The sequence below is a fragment of the Saccopteryx bilineata genome, chromosome 3, assembly GCF_036850765.1.
Source record: "Saccopteryx bilineata isolate mSacBil1 chromosome 3, mSacBil1_pri_phased_curated, whole genome shotgun sequence".
NCBI lineage: Eukaryota > Metazoa > Chordata > Mammalia > Chiroptera > Emballonuridae > Saccopteryx > Saccopteryx bilineata.
The window spans coordinates 281,279,796-281,300,572 of NC_089492.1; the positions used below are offsets into that span (position 1 = coordinate 281,279,796).

The 20,777-nt window shown below is 52.2% G+C and overlaps 1 protein-coding gene across 2 annotated transcripts in view; it reads right to left on the bottom strand.

Moving 5' to 3' along the window:
• The window catches only part of ACTL8 (actin like 8), a 93,029-nt gene extending 75,946 nt beyond the window's left edge, over positions 1-17,083 (bottom strand). Inside the window, exons 1-4 of one of the 2 annotated variants that reach the window (XM_066265158.1) lie at positions 16,866-17,083; positions 12,458-12,516; positions 9,774-9,969; positions 9,284-9,360 (exon numbers count right to left, since the gene is read on the bottom strand). The gene's annotated coding sequence lies outside the window, so the exon portion shown is untranslated. Of the gene's footprint in view, positions 1-2,157; positions 2,179-9,283; positions 9,361-9,773; positions 9,970-12,457; positions 12,517-16,865 lie in introns of those variants that run through there. The other variant, XM_066265156.1, reaches the window with a different exon arrangement.
• Between the last annotated feature and the right edge of the window lie 3,694 nt (positions 17,084-20,777).

Consider the following 20,777-nt stretch of genomic DNA (forward strand, 5'->3'; position numbering starts at 1 on the left):
CCACACCCGCCCCTTGAGCTGGAGCTTCCGTCTGTCCCTGGACGAGCTGAGGTTGCAGCCAGCAAACACCTGGTCCCCTCGCCTCCTCCATCAAAGCCCGGTCCCATCACCACCTCCATCAGGCTGCCTCCTGCTGCTCACGCCCCTCAGCCTCACAGGGCTATTTTGTGGGTAGATCAGAAGCAAAGGAGCCCACCTGGTGAACAGTGACCTTGTTCCAAATTACTCCAGGGGAAGGACACTCAGAATCAAGAGACAGCACTCGGCACAGCAGCACACAAACATGTCTGAAAGAGGGGGAAAATTACGTCTTTGAAATAACATTAATCATGATAATGCTTTTGCTGGTTCCCTCCATTGGTGTTTGCTAGATGTTTTTTCTTGAGGTGGGTTTAACCCTGGCCAGTCGGGCTCTCACAGAGTCCCTGGCGCTGCACGCGCTCCCTCCCTCGGCCAAGACACCCGCCCAGGTCCTTGAAGCACAAGGACCCCATCTTTCCCCATCTCTCACCACCTCCCTGGTCCAGGGGTCACTCCGACACAAGGTCAACACCCAGGGGCTGGGCGGGTAAAATAAATGAAGGAAGCAGGCTATGATTAGGACGTGAGTGCCCAACTCACCTGGTTTGCCTCCTTTAAAAACTAAAAGGCTGGCATCCCAGGAACCCCCTCTGTTCTGGGGAAACCTTGAAGGGTGGTCAACCCTGGTTGGGACCATCACAAACAGAAAAACAACATCCTGTCCTGAGAAAGGAGTCGTTACTCTCTGTTGGCTACCAGGTGGTATTACGGACTGATCTGTGTCTCCTTGACTCACACGTTGAAAACCTAAGGCCCGATGTGACCGTATTTGGAGGGAGGCCTTTAAGGAGGTAAGTAAGATTAAACGAGATCATAGGGTGGAGCCCTAATCTAATAGAACTTGTGTCCTTATAAGGAGAGAGGGACACCAGGGGTGCACGTGCAAAGAGAAAAGACCACGGTGGCCATTTGTAAGCCAAGGAGAGAAGCCTCAGCAAAAACCACCAACCCTGCTGGCCTCTTGATCTTGAACTTCCAGCTCCAGAACAGTGAGAGAATAAATTTATGTTAAGACCCCCAGTCTGTGGTATTTTGTTATAACAACCCTGACAGACTAATATACATAGCCAGGGGGCGGGCGCAGGAATAATACAATAGTAACAAAAGCCAACACTTACACAGCCCTCACTATGTTCCAAGAACTCTTCTAAATCTCTGCATAGATTAATTTTATTTAACTCTCACAATGACCCTCTGAGGCAGGTACTATTATCATCCCCATTTTATAGATAGGAAACTGAGGCCCAGAAAGTTCAAGTAACTTGCCCCAAAGACTCACAGCTGGAAAATGTCAGCGCTGGGATTGAATCCCTTTAGACGAGGTGCCACGCTGGGCTCTTTGCTACTATGTGAGGAGTGACACCCATGTTGTCCAACCTTTCTGTTTCCCCAAGGAAATTTAAAAATAGCCTGGTTTTTTAATGCTACCTGCTAATTAAGAAAAAATAATATTTATGGGCATAAACAAAAGAGCTAACTCGAGCTGTGTTTATAATTGCTGCTCTTAGACAATTCCAGCAAGTCAGAAATACAATTTTGTCCGCCGCCACCACCCACGCAACTGCCTCTACTTCCCAGGATATATGTGGGTCTTGCAGTGGTGGGATTTATAAACTTAGAAAATCAGAAAGTACTGGAGCCCAGTGCGAATTTAGAGACTGTGGCATTCCAGCCCTCATTTCACAAATGACATCACTATGCTCACAGAGGTTAAAGGGTCACTGATGTCACACAGCAAGGGAGACCAGGGCCAGCAAGACCTGATTGCTTGTCACCCATCAAATCAAGGACAAAGGGGTCTACTCTTTCTCCTTCTTTGTTATCTGTTTTTCCCTATGTCTTCAAATTTGAATTCCTTTCCATTTGTCCATCTCTCTGTCCATTCATCTGTCTACTCATCCATCCATCCATCCATCCATCCACTCATCCTCCTATTTATCTATTTACCCATCTATTTATTTATTCGTCTGTCTGTCCATCCACCCACCCATCCACTTATCCACTCGGCCAGTCAGTCTGCCTGCTTCAATGTAGGCCGCAATCGTGAACCCCTTGAAATCGGGGGCTTTCCCTTACCTGTTTTGTGTTCCCAACTGATAAGAGCAGAGTGTTTAACATAGTCTTACCCAGCTTAACCTTCCTGGCTGTTATCCTTGGACAAGGCACTTCACCTCTCCAAGCCTCAGTTTCTCCATCTATAAAAATGGGGACATAACAGAAAGGAAGGAGATGCAGGCACATAGTAGGTACACAATAATGGCCAGTTGTGATCATGAACTATCATGAGGGGCGGGAACCCACACTCTTCAGGACCCTTCAGCTCCACTCTGCTGGCTTGTACTGTCCTAGGGATGTGGGTGCACAGGTGAGAAGGGACTGGAGGGTAAGGGACCGTGGGGTAAGAGACTGCAGTGGGTCCTAGAGGGCGGGACACAGGACAAGGCTGCCCAATGATGACTAGATGTTTAGAGCCACAGAAGGAAACAAAGAGAGACAAAGGTCAGCCTGGAAGCAAGGTCTGTCCTGGGGTTGGATGCATGGGGGCCCGGGAGACGCCCAGCCCCAGGGCCTCTCCCGAACTGCGCACATCTGGGAGGCAGAGCCCCCGCCTCCGGCTCCCTGCCTCGCAGCTCCCAGAACCAGCACGGCTGCGTATGCACTAATTTCACCGCCATCAGCTTCTGTGAAAAATCAACTGTGATGGCTGAACTTCTGTTCTATTGTTGTTATTGTTTTTTAATTATACCTCCTTCTTTTTTTTAACTTCAGAACCAAATTGAACCCAGCCAACCTGAAATTAATTTGTGGTGTAATAGGGTGGTGTGGGAAACTGGGCCATTGGCTCGGGGGGGGGGGGGGGTAGAAACAGAGAGGGGGAGGGGAGGCGGGGGCTGGGTTGTCACTGCTGGGCCTTTCTGCCTCTCACACTGCCCATGGGAGGAAGCCCTCCTTTGTCACCTACTGGGCGCCAGCTATGAACAAGAGGGTCAAGGTTCTTGCTCCGGGAGCTTGCTGTCCAACTTAATCATTGAGAACTTTAAGATTCTATGGCAAAATAAAATAAACTAAATGGGATGGTTCAGTTTTCTCCAAACCTCCTATCAGCCTGAGCTTTAGTACAAATTATGTCAATGTCCCTAATTGCATTTTACCAAAGGAATGAATGATGACTTCATAGCTTCCTTGGGGGCAGGTCCTTTACATGAATCATCTCGTGTGATCTTTTGGGTGCTATTATTATGCCCATTTTACAGATGAGAAAAAACACTGAGAGTCAAAAAGGCAAAACTTATCTATGATGAGGAAGTGACAAAGCTGGGACTCGAACCCAGACCTGAATGATCTCCAAACCTGTTCTTACAACTACCAGGCTGTTCTTCCACTCATGGAATACCAAGGCACACTGGGCACTTCCCTGTGTCTGGGTCAGGCCTGAGCATGATCCTGGAATGCCAATGACCGGAAGTCAGTGAGGGGGGGCCAAGGTGCGTGCCAGCAGCATCAGGGATTAGTGGTCGCGAGTCTGACCTTGCAGGGGTAGTGCCACCCCGTCTCCTTCACCTCTGCCGTGGAGACGCACAGCTCACCCGGGTGGCGTTTTGTTCCCCTCCTTTCCGCTCGAGCCTGCCATTGTTGAGAAAGGGTGTTTTCTCCTCCATGGAACTGAGGCTGAAGAAAAAAGCTAGTGTTTGGAGATTTGATCTCCTGTTTTATGGCATAGGTATTAGGACCCATGAGGAGTCAGGCTTTCTGTACCCCCACCCCCAGGGAGCATGGGACCATGGGGGACTAAGGGGGGACCATGAAGCCCTTAAGAAAGACTGGAATTCTCTTTCCTTATTTGTAACCTTCCCCCCCACACACACTGTTTTAATGTGTTTTTGTTTAAGGTGCCGGGTGGGGAGGGTAAGGAGTACCTTCCCGTTGCACTCTAAGGTGTTTCTGCAAAGAACCTTCAAGTAGTGCAGGTGAATTAGCCCATATCCCAGTGCCCTGATCTGGAAGAGCCCCTCAGGGCAGCCAAACAACCCAAGCCTGTGTAGCTCTGATTCCTCATCCTGTTGCCAATAACACCTGAAAAGGGGCGTGTCAGGGGGCCTGTCCCCGTGTTGAGTTCAGCTGGTTCTCTCCCTTCCTCCCCCCAGTTCTGCCCTGGCCCTTCCTCCCTATCTCCTCCACCTGCCCCTCTCCCCTGACCCCTCCCCTCTGCCCAGCACACAGCAGCTCCCTGGGAGGGGACATGCCCAGGAAAGAGAAGTCCACGTATCCATCTCTCATCATCCTGGGCTCAACTTCCCAGCCTCCACCTCCAGTTTTCTTTCAACCCAAATCAACTTTTGACTCAGACTGTAAGGGCCTCAGTGAGTGCGGTCTGTACAAGACCAAGACGACCTTTAAAAAGATACAATGTTAGGACAAAAATATGTACAGATATTAAACTGTGCACGGTGGTTCTTTGAGAAAAGAGTGGGTTACCAAGGGCTTTCGCCTTCTATATTATATTAATTTTTCACTGTAAGAAAAGATTATTTTTCTAATCAGGGAAATAAAATAGTGCTGTTTCTACAACAGACCAAAGTCAGACAGCCCTGGCTCAATCTCAGTTCAATAACTGAAGATCCAGAATAGGGGTCAGTAAACTGCCTGTCACCTGTTTTTATAAATAAAGCTTATTGGAACACAGACACACCCACCATTTTCATATTATCTAAGGGCCCTTCAACCCTAACCTTAGAGTTGAGTGGTTGTGACAGAATTGTATGGCTTGCAAAAATAAAAAGTATTTCCTATTTGACCCCTTACAGAAAACATTTGGCCTGGTATAGAAGAACATAACTTTGCAAGGGAAAAATCAGGCAGTGCCCAGGGCCAAGCAGGAGTCTCTAACACATTAACAGTTTGGTGATCTGGGCATCACAGAATCCTAGGTCACTTCAGGATTCAGAGGCCCTGCAGTCCACCCCCTGCCTCTGTTCCCCATCGATGAGGATCTCCTCTGCTCCAACCAATCACCTAGGGAAAGCAATACCACCACCCTCTAACAGGGAAGTCCTTCCTCAAGTCTAACTTCAATCCAGTACCCCTATCCTCTTGCCTCACAGCTCAGACCCTCGGCCCAACCCCAAGCTCTTTATTGGGTCTCCCATTGCTGTTGGCTGAGGCTTGGAGCTTACACAACACCTCATCAAGCCAGAAAAGCAACAACTATTGGGAAGGAAATGGTGCGATGGACAGCTGCCCCACCCCTCCCCTTCCTGGGCTCCAGAGCATAGGGATGAGCAGGGCCAGGGCTGACCAGTGGGGTCCACCATGCCAGCATTAAGAGGGAGCTAGTGGCTCTGGGAGCAATTGTTACCACTTCTGGAAGAACGATTACATTAGCACTGCACAAACACCCACCCAGACCCTTCCACGGGGTTAAATGAAAATACGAAAGCACCTGCACTGATTTATCTTGCCCAGTGGAAGCCAGAGAAATTCATTTCCCTTCTAAACGGTCTGCTCTGAGTCCTAAATATTCAATAATTTCCTAGCTGGGAAATGAATCTCCCCACCTCCCCCATGGCAGACAGCTTGCATTCTTATGTACAACATCATCAAGGTATTAAGGGGCACACTTTACAGCAGGTTCTGGGCAGCAGCCCCAAACCCTTGCCCAGCTCTGGACGACTTCATAGCATGTCAGGATCACAGACCCCTCCCAGCTGGATCCTGGCAGCCCCACCGCGTCCCTGAACCAGGCCTGGGCCAAGGGCTGCAGTGACTGTCCCAACACAGCCCACCCAGCGCACCACCAGGTCAGCTCAAGGAGAGGTCTGGGTGCTCAGACCCAGAATCTGACAAGATCTCGAAGCCCCTTAATTGTCCATCTGCGTGTCTGTGTTCCACACTAGGAGGTGGCTAAGGGCAGGGACAGTCTCGGGTATATTCCTCTATCCAGGCGTCCCCAAACTACGACCCGCGGGCCACATGTGGCCCCCTGAGGCCATTTATCCGGCCCCCCCACCGCACTTCCGGAAGGGACACCTCTTTCATTAGTGGTCAGTGAGAGGAGCACTGTATGTGGTGGCCCTCCAACAGTCTGAGGGACAGTGAACTGGCCCCCTGTATAAAAAGTTTGGGGACCCCTGCCGGAGTCTATACCCATGTGTCCATGACCTTGCAGGTCCTCACTCTTCATTGAATGACTGAATGGATAGATGAAGGAATATATGAATGATGAGAGAATAGAAGGGTAAATGGATGGCACTTTGAATGTTATTCACTTGACTCCTTAGGGTACGGAACAGGATTAATTTATCTTTCTACCTCTGTACCTAAACACCACAGACAGCCAGTACATGTCCACTGAATTAATGTATCAGAGATGAACTAGTGTCGCCGTCCCAGCCAGTCCTGAGGCTGCCACCATCTGCTCTGCAAGGCCCTGACCAGGCAGGGAGGTTGGCATCCATTGGCAGAGAGAGGGAAACAAGTCAAGCTGCCCAAAGGGTCATGGAGCTTCGGGCTTGGAGTATGTTCTTTGAGAGAAAATGGTGTGGCCAGAGACAAAAGTCTGACAAGGAGAGACGCTCCCCCCCGCCCTGTTCTAAGGCGGCGGGGGTCTGACTGTGCCTGAGGGACGGAGACAGGCCAACCGTGGAGAATGGAGGGAGACACGCCGGAGGCTAAGACGGCAAATAAAAAAGAGAGAGACCTCTGTCTCTGTCTCACATACACACACACACACACACACACACACACACACACACACACACGAGAGAGAGAGAGAGAGAGAGAGAGAGAGAGAGAGAGAGACGCTCACAACCACGGGAGGGACAGAGCATGGCAGAGACATGAGACAGTAGTGGCTCTCAGACCCACCACCGCGGATCAGGCCCCGTGGGAAGACCCGCTGTCATCTTAACTGGAGGCAGGGAAACAGACTAGGTGACCCTGAGGTGCCTGTCACCTAGAAGCTGAACCAGGGTCTGCCAACAGGAGATGGAATCTAGGAATTAGACTTCCCTGTTGGCCAGGTTTGGGGGTATCTACCCAGAGCGTGTGCTGGGAGCCTGTGCCCTGCCCCTGTGCCAGCCCTGCCCCCACGGCCTGCCCCAGTCTCGGTTCCATCGCACTGACAGTCATGAATAAGAACAGAGAGACGCTCAGGTGCCAGGGCCCCTGCGGACCGCACTTTGCAGCATTGGTGCTATGAACTTGAACGTGAGCTTCATGAAGTCAGGGATCTGTCTAACTTGTTCACAGCTGTATGCCCCAGGTTCTAGAACAGTTATCCTAATAGGTGCCAAGCACATGTCGGTGGAATGTGAGTGGGTGAGTGAATGCTAATAGTACCTGTTTCCGGAGGAGCCTTCTCAAGAAAGCTAAGAGGAGAGCCCTGGGCTGCCTGGCACAGTCCCCAGTCTGGGGGAGGCCCTGCTGGGAGCAGAGTCCAAGCTCTCCCAAAGCCCCAGGAGGTGTCTCTGCCTCCCCATTTCAGAGCCTCTAGCAGGTTACAGCTGCCGCCTACTCACCTCAACCCAAGCTCGGCTGAAACCAGAGCCTTTCAGCTCCCAACCATACACCGAAATCACCTAAAAAACTTTTAAAGTGACATGCCCCACTTCAGACCCATTAGATTTATTTCTGAGTGGGGCCCTGGGCCTTGGGAGTGGTTTAAAATCTTCATAGATGAGTCTACAGTGTGGCCAGAGCTAAGAACCTAGCATCTAAATTCTAGAACAACATCATCAAGGTATTAAGGGGCACACTTTACAGCAGGTTCTGGGCAGCAGCCCCAAACCCCTTGCCCAGCTCTGGGCAACTTCATAGCATGTCAGGATCACAGACCCCTCCCAGCTGGATCCTGGCAGCCCCACCGCGTCCCTGAACCAGGCCTGGGCCAAGGGCTGCAGTGACTGTCCCAACACAGCCCACCCAGCGCACCACCAGATCAGCTCAAGGAGAGGTCTGGGTGCTCAGACCCAGAATCTGACAAGAGCTCAAAGCCCCTTAATTGTCCATCTGTGTGTCTGTGTTCCACACTAGGAGGTGGCTAAGGGCAGGGACAGTCTCGGGTATATTCCTCTATACGCATGTGTCCATGACCTTGCAGGTCCTCACTCTTCATTGAATGACTGAATGGATAGATGAAGGAATACATGAATGATGAGAGAATAAAAGGGTAAATGGATGGCACTTTGAATGTTATTCACTTGACTAGAACAGTGGTTTTCACAACGTGGCCCAGACCAGCGACATCAGTGTCCCTGGGAACCTGTTAGAAATGTGCATTCTTGTGCCCCTGCGTCCAGACCTGCTGAATCTGACACTCCGGGGAGGTTGGCCCAGTGTGATTGCAATATAGCTCAAGTGTGAGTGCCAGGTTCTAGAGCCATTTCTCCAAAGTCCCTCTGGAAACCCCATTGGGGCTGGAGTGAGCTCCCAGGAAAGCCAGGTCACAGAGGACCTGAGAGAGAGAAAAATTCCCAGGTATCCACAGCACCGCGGAATCAATACTCTCAGAGAATCGATTTCCTGGGTCACGAGGGTCTCAGTTCCTCTTAAACAAGAGTACTCTTGGGTGATGAACACTCCAATGACCACATCTCCCAGAGGGAGGGGTCCCAAGGATCCTCACATCTCAGTATTCCTAGGGCATTGACGTTCGGGGGTGTCAATAATCCAACATCACCATTAGGAGACCAGCAGGATCAGAACATTAATCTCCTGAGACAGGACTCCAATCCCCTTTCAATATTAGGTCTGGCAGGGGGTCCGTTCATTTCCAGGGTATTTCTACTTCCTGGAGGGATCCCTTCCCTTCTTTCCACTCCACTTGTCAAGTGGGGCCTGTTCCCCAGTGCCCTCCGCAAGCCCCTGAGACATGGGGAAGAGAACAACGGGGGTCCTGTGCACTCAGAACATGCTTTCTCCTTTGTCCCCCAAGTTGTTGACAGGCTCCTAACGGGGCAGAGGAGGAGTGGGTGATTGGCTAGTGAGATTGCAAGTCCCTTTACAGTCAGTACAGGTCTGGGTGGGGACAAAGTGAAGACTCAGACACTCAGCAGGGCCCCGCTTCTAACTGGGTGGGCCCATCAGAAGAGGTAGAAGAGGGAGAGGCAAGAAGCAGGGGGCTGGCCACCAGGCAGCAGTGGCACACCGGCCTGATGGCGAGGACCCAGAGGTCTCAGCCGGAGGGAGGGCCACCAGAGGTTACCTCTGGCCCTGGCTCTGTCCCAGATGCCGTGTGATTCTGGAAACTCTCTGCTCTTGTCTGGGCTTCAGTGACCACATCTGTAAAAGGACAGAATGAGACTGGATTGTTCTTGAGGTCCCTTCCCATTCAGTCACTCCCCCTAGTCCAGCTGACTGCCTTGTTTGGCAAAAGTAATACAAACATCTTAAAGATGGAACAGTGGAGGCCCAAAGAGGTGAGGTGACTTGCCCAAGGTCATGTGATAAGTCAGGGACAAAGGGGAGAGCCAGAGCCCTGGGCCCTTGACCTCCAAAGAGAGACAGCACCATATGGGGTTATAGGATTTAGAGGTTTAAACCCCAGCTCACTCTTTACAGCTCTGTGACCCTGGACAAGTTACTCCCCCTCTCTGATCCTCAGTTTCCTGATCTGACTTCTTGGGAGGATTTCACAAGGAGATCAAATAAAATAATAACCCCAACCACTGTACAAGCCTGTGGTAGGCACTTACACAGAGTGATTCGTTGATTTCCCCTCCATCAACTCACAATGTCCATACTACTGCTGTAGTTCATGGTTCACAGAGGAGGAAACGGGCTCCATAAAGTCACACCCACATCCAAGGACACTGGCTTCCAGTGGCAGAGCTGGGATTCCATGAGGTCCACCAGTCGGCACTCCATACTCTCTGCGCTGCATCGAGCCGCCTGAAAGAACATTTGGGGTGTGAGCCCCTGTTACAGGATTAACATGGTTCTCTCCCTCCAGCATCTTGGCCAAAATCTGGTTGCCTTCACAACAACCCAGGTTCCCCACACCCTGAGGCAGACCTCCATTGCCACCCTGGTTAGGAGGAAAATGGAGGATCCTGGGAGGTTTCATTCTGCCCTTCCCTGGCTGTGTGCCATGCCAGGCCCAACGCAGGTCCCTGTCTTTGCAGATAGGTGCTCACAGACTAGTAGTGGCCCTTGCAAGGACTCCCCACCACCACCAGGGGAATCTGGTCACTCCCAGCACAGTGACAGAGGAAGACACCCAGTAGCCCCTGGGGTCAATCCAGCCCTGAGATTTCAGACCAGCCACTCGGGGAACATGTGGGAAGAGAAGCCCCAGGCTTTGGGAACAAACATCCCTGGCGGTGGTTGGGTACCCACCACCGGGGACTGGGACAGGAAGCAGCCACAAACGCAAATCACTGTGTCCTCTTGTCCAAGAAGGAATGAACGAATGTCTCAATGCTCCCTGCAGCCCATTAAGAAGCCTCCCCCGCCCCGCGCCCCAGGGCTGTGCAGCAGCCCCTGAATTGGCTGGGGAGAGATAAGGTGATTAATTCACCAGCCAAGTCCTATTCAGTGGTGCTCATCCTTAATTGCAATCAAGCAGGCAGGAGGCCTAGTGAGGGATGGGAGGGAGGGACCCACCCCCAGGACTGGTGCCTGGGCTGAAGCTGCCAGGTACAGCCAGCAGCAGGATAGCCCTGGACACTCAGTGGGCATGAGGAGGGGCTGCCAGGCAGAGTTTCACCCAAGCTGGGTTAGCTCTCTATTATGCAAATAGTCCCAGCATCCAGTAAAGGCAGTTCCAGTCCTGGCCCTGCCCCCAGGCAAGTTACCACACCAGCCTGAGCCCCTGTGTCTTCATTGAACCCACCTCAATGGTTATCGAGAGATTAACAGAGATACTCCACGTGGAGCATGGAGCGGAGCACAGCGCCTGCCCTGGGCCCACAATGAAGGAGAGACCGCACTACTGAGTCAAGGTGCCCTATTTTTAAATAACTACCTCCACAAAATGCCCGCTTGATGACTCTGAAAGGGAGGCTGGTGCCTTTACGACAGGAATTAATCCAGCCCCTGGCTAGGCTAAGGAAGAATATCAGTTCTTTTTTTTTTTTTTTTTTTTTTTTTTTCATTTTTCCGAAGCTGGAAACGGGGAGGCAGTCAGACAGACTACCGCATGCGCCCGACCGGGATCCACCCAGCATGCCCACCAGGGGGCGATGCTTTGCCCCTCTGGGGCGTCGCTCTGTTGCATCCAGAGCCATTCTAGCGCCTGAGGCAGAGGCCACAGAGCCATCCCCAGCGCCCGGGCCATCTTTGCTCCAATGGAGCCTCGCTGCCGGAGGGGAAGAGAGAGACAGAGAGGAAAGAGGGGGGGAGGGGTGGAGAAGCAAATGGGTACCTCTCCTGTGTGCCCTGGCCGGGAATCAAACCCGGGACCCCTGCACGCCAGGCCAACGCTCTACCGCTGAGCCAACCGGCCAGGGCCAAGAATATCAGTTCTTGTGCAGATTAACAGTGGGATGGATGGAGAGCTCAGAGTGTGATGAATGGAGGCTGTGGGGACCAGGCCCTGACCCTGGCTAGGCCTCAGGGGCAACTCCCTGCAGTGCACACACACACACACACATGCACACACATGCACATGGCACACACAGCCGTGCCCACATCCCATGGACAGCCGCAGGTTGGGTGATGGCAGGTCACAGACTCCATTCAGTTACATTAGTGCTTAAAAAGCACCTACTATGTGCCAGGCCCTGGAGCTACTTGAGGCGAATGGACACAGTCCAGCCTGGCAAACAGACTTGGAATAGGGAGTCACTGCTCAGGTGATGAGTACTCTGAGACAAGCCAGCCCAGGGGCGGCAGGAGCCCAGGAGAGGGGCACACACGCAGGCTTATGGTCAGGGAAGAGGCCCCTATGCTGAGCCTGAGACTGAGAGGCAAGTATTAGGCAGGGAGCTGTGTTCCCGTCAGAGGTCAGAGCATGAGAAAGGGCCAGAGGCTGGGCAGAGCAGCTGTGTGTTCAGGGACTAGCAGCCCTCCGCTGAGGGCCAGCGAGAGGGCCCGGGGGAAGGGGGCATCCCTGTGAGCAATGAGGAAGTATTAAAGGCATTGAAAGAGTCCGTTCTTGCCCTTCTGTCTGGAGGGGGGCAGTAATGAGGAGCAGGTGAGTTGGAAGAGGAGATGTTGTCCTGGGCGCTCCAGGCTCTCCAGAGCCCGGCCCTTCTGGGAGCTGCATGGGCTCTGCTGGGAACCCTGAGTGCAGATTGCCATCCCTGCCCCCAGGACTGCCCCACCCCCCACCGCGGGGCCAGTGTCTAAGATCAGAGTTGAAGGCAATTGTGTGTGGGAGAGGAAGAGCACACACTGGGGTACCTATCCACGCTGACTGTGGGACCTGGGAACTCACTCCACTCACCGTGTCTTCAGTCCCCATCACTGTCATTCCCCTCCTTCCCTTGGCCGTGGCTGTGAAAAAGAAGGAAGAAGGGAGTGAGCTTAAATCTAGTAAATACCAACTACGGGCCAGGAGCCGAACTTCCTTTCTCTGTTGATTACTAGAAAATTCCTCTCTGCTGAATTGGCTGTGTGATCTTGGGCAAGTCACCTCTCCTCCTCGGGCCACGGTTTCTCTACTATAAAATGCGATGGTTGACACTGCTTGCCTTTCAGAGCTCGTCCAGTGCCAGCATTCTGAGCAGGGTAAAGAGCCATTCAGAGTCAAATTTCTGGCTCCTAGCTTCCTGGGCTGTGTGACTTTAGGCAAGTAGACCAACCCCTCTGGGCTTCCCATTCTTCTGTATAATGGGGATAGTAACTCCCACCTGGCCATACCTGGTGGGCATGCAATTGGACAGCTTATGCAAAGTACCCCACATGTCCTGGGCGCACAGGTGTCCCTTAGTACCTACAACTGGTTCTGCTTCTTTATTTGTATTTTTATTATTTATTTATTTAGTTAGTTAGTTTTAGAGAGAGAGAAAGACAGGAATGGAGAGAGAGGGTGAGAAGCATCAACTCATAGTTGCCTTTCACTTTAGTTGTACATTGATTGCCTTGACCAGGGCTGAGCCAGTGTCCCCATGTTCAAGCCAGCGACCGTAGCTGTACTTCTTGGCAAGGAGTTGGCCCTCCAGAAGCCCAGACTGGCTCTGGCCATGCGGGGGGAACCAGGGCTGCAGCGAAGGATCTGGTGGCAGAAGTGTACCCAGGTGCCGGTGTTTGCTCAGGCATTCCACTTGGAATGCAACTCCTTTTGTCCCGGCGAGTGAACTCTCCGTTGAGCCTGGGCCGCTCAGCTGCTGTGAGCATGTCCAGTGGCGCGGGCCCCATTCATCACAGGCGTTTGATGGAATATTCCTCCTTCAGGAATTGCACTCCCAGACACTCCTCACGCTCAGCCAAGGTCTTTGAAACTTAACAGCAGGTTCTTTAAAGAGACAGGAGAGGCACGTGGCATCCCAATACACAGCTTTTGAACACGTCAACATTAATAGAGGTCACCCTTCCAGGGGACGCGACGTGAGTCCCTTCCCAGAAATAAGTCAACGGCAGATGCTGCTGGCCAACTGATACATTTTGCTCACATTTTCTTACTATCATCCTCTAGTGTGGGAGTTAAAAGGGTGGGGAGACATGTCTGCACCCACTTTACTGGACCTTGAGGGAGAATCCTGTCAGAAAGAGGCCCAGAGAGGTCTTCTGTCATCCTGTCTCTGCCAGGTAGGATCGTGGAGTTTTGAGTGCCCAGTGAGCATTACAGAGGGTTTACGGGGAACAGGCCCCAGGCTCAGGGCCCCATGTACATCCTCTCACTTCATCCTTATAGCTATCTGGGGAAACTGAGGCCCAGAGACATCAGGGTCCTTTTCCAAAGTCCCACAGCCAGTAAGAGGTTTAGCTTAGTCTCAAACTCCAACTCATCCCGATCCAAAGTCTGACCTTAAGCACCCACTACCTGTCAGAAGGGCTTCAGGGCCAAGAATGCAAGGCAGTGTGACTTGCTGACCTGTAGACCCCTGGGTGCAGGCCCTAGTGGCCCCCTCTTATTTCAGTCTGCCCCTTCCAGTCCTCCAGAGAGGGAGGCAGGAGGCTGGTGCCCATCTGAGCACCAACTGTCTGCCCTGACCCAGCCTTCTAGACAAGGGCTGCTGCTCTGTAAAGAGTAGAGATAGCTTGGCTCCAAAAATACTCCCTGGGCTTTGCAAGTAGACAGGCTGGTTCTAATCCTTGCTCTGCCATGTTTTAGCTGTGTGCCCTTGGGTAAGTGACTCGACCTCTCTGATCCTCAGTTTGAAAACATACCCTCAACCTTGATTTGAAAACATAGCTCCTCCAGCAGGGCCCCTGCATAGTCATAGGAAGGGGTCTACGGTCTGTGTGACAGTCACCCCCATTGCCCCAGGCCCCTCTGACTCTCTTCCCAACCCTTCTCTGTCTCTAATAATGCCAGCACTGAATGTCTTGCCCATGCCACGGTCCCTCCACATTTAAAACTCTTAACAAAAGCTCAGATGTGTAATGTTTTGTGTTTCTGTCGTTTCTTGGTTACTGATTATTTTATCAATAGCGCTGCTTATGTGAGTTTCACGATTTATCTGCTTCTGCTCCCACCTCCCTGTGTGGCCCTGGGCGAGTCATTCATCCTCCTGGATCTCAGAATAGAGGGTTTGGGAGGGAGGGACCTCAGAGGTCATCCATCTAGGCTTTTCATTATATCGATAAGAATCATGGCAACAACCCAAACCCCCTAAGAAGCCTGCGGTAGACCTGTGCATGGCGGCCCCCAGTGACGGCACCTCCCAGTATGTCTACCCTTGTAAAGGCCCCTCCCTCACTGACTCTGGGCTAGGCCATGCCATTCACCTTGGCCAACAGGACGTGAGCAAGCAAGAGCAAGCAGGAGTGTATAGATGCTTGCTCATTGGGGCTTTTTCTCTTGGAATGAATATAACCTTGAGACTCCCAAGCTGTAAGGAAGGCCAGGCTATAGAGAATAACCTCGAAGCCACAGCAGAGAACACTTGCTGAGCTCCCAACACACAGCCAGCCCACTGTCAACCATGTGAGCAAAGTCATCCTGGAGGTCCCAGCCCAGTCAAGCCAACAGCAAGTGCAGCCACTGAAGTGACCCAGACAACAAGAGTAACCAACCCACCTCAGTTTGCTGGGGTTCTCCAGTTTGGGTACTGAAAAGTCCCACTTCCCAGGAACAGGTTCCCTACCCTACTGGGTCACCCTACTGAGAGCAGACGCAGCAGAAAAACCAACCACCAACTCATAGAATCAAAAGAAATTGTAAACAATTGTTGTTTTAAACCTCTAAATTGCACTTTGTGTGTGGGGGGGTGTTATGTAGCAATAGATAATTGAAATAAATAACATCCCTAATATGTGCCAAGCTGGGATTAGCCTTTGAAATCAGAACCCCTAATCTTCACATCAGTCCTTCTGAGATGGTTTTATTACCCAACAAGTGAAGAACACAAGGCTCAGACAGGTTAAGTGATATTTCAAGGTTAGGCATTAAGAAAGTGGTGGAGCTAGGCTTCAAACCCCAGTCTAACAACAGCATCTAAGCCACAATTGTCACCACAAAAAACCCTGGGTGTTATGACTGCCATTTAGCAGCTAGGAATGCATAGTTCAGAAAGATATGCCTGGCCTGTGGTGGGGCAGTGGATGGAACGCTGACCTGGAACACTGAGGTCACCAGTTCGAATCCCTAAGGTCTCTGGTTTGAGCGTAGGCTCATCAACCCGATCCTCAAGGTCACCAACCTGAGCCCAAAGGTCGCTGGCTTGAAAAGCCCAAGGTCACTGGCTTGAGCCCAAAGGTCACGCACTGGCTTGAGCAAGGGGTCACTGGCTCGGCTTGAGCCCCTTGGTCAAGGCACATCTGAGAAGCGATCAATGCGCAACTGAAGTGAAGCAACTACAACGAGTTGATGCTTCTTAATTTCTCTCCTTCTCCCTCTCTCTCTCTCTCTCAAAAAAAAAAAAAAAAAAAAGATATGACTTCCCCAAGGCCTCACACAGCAAGTTAGAACACAAGGCTACCTCAGATACTCTAAGTTTAGTAGTACAGATGTCTGCATCAGTTACCTAATGCCATAACAATGCTAGGGGACGCACCATCCCAAACGCAGCAGCTTAAAATAGTGGGCATTTATTTAGGTCATGAGTCTGTGTGTCAGTTAAGCGGCTCTGGTTTGAGCTAGGCTCCTGTGTCCGGAGGGTGGCCAGCTGTTAGCTGATTAACTGGGGCCACTCAGCTCCCTTCGGCCTGTCCCCTGTCCTCCAGCAGGTAGCCTGGCCTTGCTCTCATGGCAAAAGCACAAATGCAAGAGCCAACGCTGGGAATGCGCAAGGCCTAGACTTGGAGCTGGTGCAGCATTGCTCTCACTCAGCCCATTTCGCCTTAGCCAAAGCAAGTCACAGGCCAGACCAGGTACAACGGATGGGAAAATAGAGTCTGCCTGTTGGGTGAGAGCTAGTGCAAGTCTCACTGCAAAGGACATAGGTACAAGGATGACTAAAGATCAGGGTTGTGAAGGCAATCATTTCACTCCCTAATAAGAGTCTTTACGGTGGGCCAGGCAGTGTGCTGGATAATTTATACTTGTTATCATTTATTTCTTGAACTATTCCTGCAAGTTAATTAGGTGCCATGATTAACCCTTATAATCCAGTTAGGGAAACAAAGTCACATGGCAATTAAGCAACTAGCCCAAGGTCACACAGAAAGTCAGTGGCACAGCTAGAATTCCAGGCCAGGTCCGTTTTACTCCAAAGTCTAAGGTCCGTTTTACTCCTTACCCACTAAGCTATGCCAGCGTGTTCACCGTCCCGACGGCCGCTTCAGCCCCGACGTTGCAGAGGACAATAGGCTGTGCTCTCTGGAGGCTCCCACTGGAGTCAGGAGCCCGTTTCCTCCCCAGCCAGAAGTTTCTGCTGATGTGGTGGGAAGCCCTGCTCACAAAGATGAAAGCCCCTTTGCTGAGCAAAGCAGCTCTGCTGACAAAGGACAGGCTGGCTTTAGAGTCGGTCCTCCGGGAGGGGCAGGCAGAAGCCACGGGAGGTGGAGGGGAGGCTGCAGAGAAGAGCTGGTCCCTGGGCATGCAGATGAGGCGGAGCCCACAAGGTTTGCCTGCATCAGGGGGGCGCAAGGCAGCTTGGGGTCTAGCTAACAGAGGCTGCCTGGGCTAGTAAGGCACTAGAAATTATCCAGGCCAGTGGCTTATGGTACATATGGGGAAACTGAGGCCCAGAGCAAAGCAGAGACTTACTCTCACGCACCAGATAGAGGAAGCCACTGGACTCGGATATTCCTCTTGCCTGCTAGTAACCCAGCATAACCTGCGTGGAATTGGAGACCTCCCTGTGGGCTCCCACTGAGAAGGGTCCCAGGACAGTTAGGTACCTGCCAAGGCCTCGCATTGCCCGGTCCTCTCATCCCCAGGGGAATTCAGACCTCGGGGATTTGGGGCCTGCTGAGCTATTTCTGTGTCTTTTCTTCAAGGAGATTCAGCCGAATACAGTGCTGATCAGCAAACACCATTTATTATGTCTCCGGCTCCTGGAGCTCGGACTGGGAGACAGATAATGTCCCTTATCTCAGCCTGGAGAGGAAGGTGGGGGAAGGCCGGAGTGACGATCCCCGCTTCAGAGATAAGGGTTTGGAAGCATCTGTCTTCGCACTGTGAGCAAATGGCACCTGGGTACACATGGCATTTGCATAGGGACTTTTACAAAGTGTGGCCTTGGGAGGCTCCGCAGAGCCCCTGGCACATAGAGGACACGCGGGACACATGCCACGGATGCCTGGCAGTCCAGGCTTTGACTCTGCCCCTGACTCCCTGAGTGACCTTCAGCAAGTTGGGCAGCCTCTCTGGGCCTCCCCCCACCATCTGCTCAAGGAAGAGTATATAGACAAGATGAGGGGTTTTCAGCACCTGTTCCTCCGCACACTACGGGGTTCCCTGGATTGGCCTCGGGACATGTTGAAAGAGCGGAAAAGAAAGTGGAGCTCTGCCCCCCCACACACACACACTGCCACCAGACCAAACCCACTTTTATCTGCTTAACGTGCTGGGAGTCCGAGTAAGATGCCATTTCAACAAAGATGTTCACAATTTTCAAGGAATCTGTTGAAAGCCTAGAACAGATGAGCCATGAAGACCATTTCGGGAGTCGAAGGGAGCCAGGATCAGAAGGGGGGGAGACAAGAATGAAAGCTCCCATCACGGGGGAGGGGTGTTAGGACCAAGAAGCATGCAGCCCCCGTCTGGCAGAGCTTCGGTATCTGTGCACGTGCATTCTCCACCTCCCTCTAGCTCAGTATCTGCCCCGTGGCTCCCGCTGCTGTCAATTTCACCGCACGCCTCCCACACGGTGCTCTGGCCCCAGCTCAGGGAGGACGGGGCCAGGGGGAGGCACGCTGGCCGGAAGGCTGAGCTGCAGAAGCCGGGAGTGCGAGCCAGCAATGACTGGGTGCAGCAGGGAGAAGGTCTGGCTGTCAGCCCCAACCCCACTCTTCCCAGCTGTGTGAGCCCGGGCCTGGGTCTTCACCTCTCTGAACCTCCATCTCCTCCCCTATAAAACGGGGAAGGTAGCAGTGCCTCCCCTATAGAATTGTGAGGATCAAATGCAATGTTAAAATGCTTAGCATAGCAAGGGGCCTGGAACAGAACAGGCGCACATTGAGAAAGATACAAAATAACGGAAGCCCAGCCATGATCTTTAACTCTGGACCAGGAGAGTTTAGACCCCTGGAGCCACCATAGCCACTAGGGGAGAGGAATGGATGAGGAGTGCTTCTCCCTCTGTCCCCCAGGGACAGTTCACAGATGCATTTCCTAACTCTTCCCAGAAGGCTGCAGTCCAGCGGAACAGCGGTCCCCAGTGCTAAAGGCTAACGTGATAACACATCCATCTCTACTCCCCTGGTCCTTGGGATCAGATCCCAAATAAACTACCTGTATCCAGCCTCTTTTTCAGCAGCTGCTTTCGGAATTGGGGCCAAGGGGCGGGACTTCAACTCCGGGAGGTGAGTCTTGGCAGTAATGAGGCTGGGCAGGCTTTTTGGGGTCTCCTGAGGTTACTACGTGGTGGGGAGCTGAGCTGGGAGCTCTGATGGGATGTCTCCCCAAGTTCGTTTCCCGGCAGGCTCCTGAAGAGCCCCGTGGCCTCTGCAGGGAAGACTCTACAGGCTCGGAGGAGGCTGGGAGAACAAAGATTCGAGGCAGTGGTTGTTTATATCTCAGGCAGAAGCACGAGGACCCACGTGCCCTCGCTCCCCCCGATGCCCGAGCTCACCAGGAAAAAGTGGTAGTGGATGGTCACTTCCTGCAAACACTGAATCAGGTTTCCTCTCGAGGCACTGCATGGGCTCACAAGTACCAGGGCCACAGCCCAGGGCAATGGGGACACAGAAAGAGAAGGGCAGGGGGATCTCTGGGCATGTGAGTCAGGCCAGCTGAGTCCTGGCTCTGCCACCCCCAGGTCGTGAGACCTTGGGCAGGTGCCTCAACTCTCCAAGCATCCGCTCCATTGGGCTGGAATGAAAGTCAAAGAAGTTAAGGGTATGAAAGGTTAGGATGGTGCCCAGTACATAGTAAGTGCCCGATGAACCTGGCTAAGGTTACATGTGGACTTTGTACGTTGCTATCCCTACAGGATCAAGAAAGGCATTATTATACCCATTTTCGAGATATAAAGCCCCCAAATTAAAAAGAATAAAGAACTGGGCCCAAACCACACACCTGGTAGCAAGTAGAGCTCATGCGAACCCAGAGCCCATCTCCGGAATCTCAAAGCAGGCTTATGCGTGTCTCCAGTCCCCCTCACTCACACAGGTCCTTTAAGAGCATCTCCACAGGACGGTCTCCTGGATGCATCAGACAACAGCACACAGGTTCCTCGGCTGGGAGCTCACAGAGCCTCTGCCCAAAGCCAGCCCCACGCCCCACAGAGCCCAGTCAGGTCTAGAACTTAAAGGTGAGGACCACATCTCCTATTTGCATCCCTGATGGAATGGAATGAGCATAAGCCAAGCTGTCCCCTTCTGGCCTTGTTACCTGGGGTAGGTGACTTCACCTATCTGAGCCTCCATTTCCTCATTCGTAAAAGGTGAACCATAACATAGGGCTGATGTGAAGTCCAGTGAGACAGTGGATAGAGAGAGCTCACAGTAGATTCTTAGAACTGCACCCCCAGCTCAGACAGCAGGTTTGAATGTGAGCATGGGAGGAGGCTGCATTTCCCGGGACCACCACGGGAGGATCTAGCCACCAAAGCTCCCATGCAAAATTTATCCACTACCGGGAGCCTTAAGATGTGGCTCATATGGTGATCAAACAGGCAGAGCTGAGGTCAAGACCAAGGTCACCACCAGAGGACACTGGTCCACACACATCCCAGTGCGGGGCTCAGCCCTTCCCAGGGGAAGGGTGGTTCATGGCAGCAGGGAGTGGGAAAGGGACCCGGTCTTGAACTTCTTTCTCCCCTTAATTATCCCTGAGGACTCAATCCACCTCAGCCCCCTACTCACCACTATCACCCCTTCTAGCCCCTGCTGGCTACAGGGGGAACGATTGGTAGCAGGAATTTGGAAATTGGATTGCCTGGGTTCAAAGCCACATCCTAACCAATCCCTACTGTGTGATCTTGAGTAAATTACTTCCCTTATCTGTGCCTGTTTCCTCAACAAAGTAGGTGTTAAGTTAAATA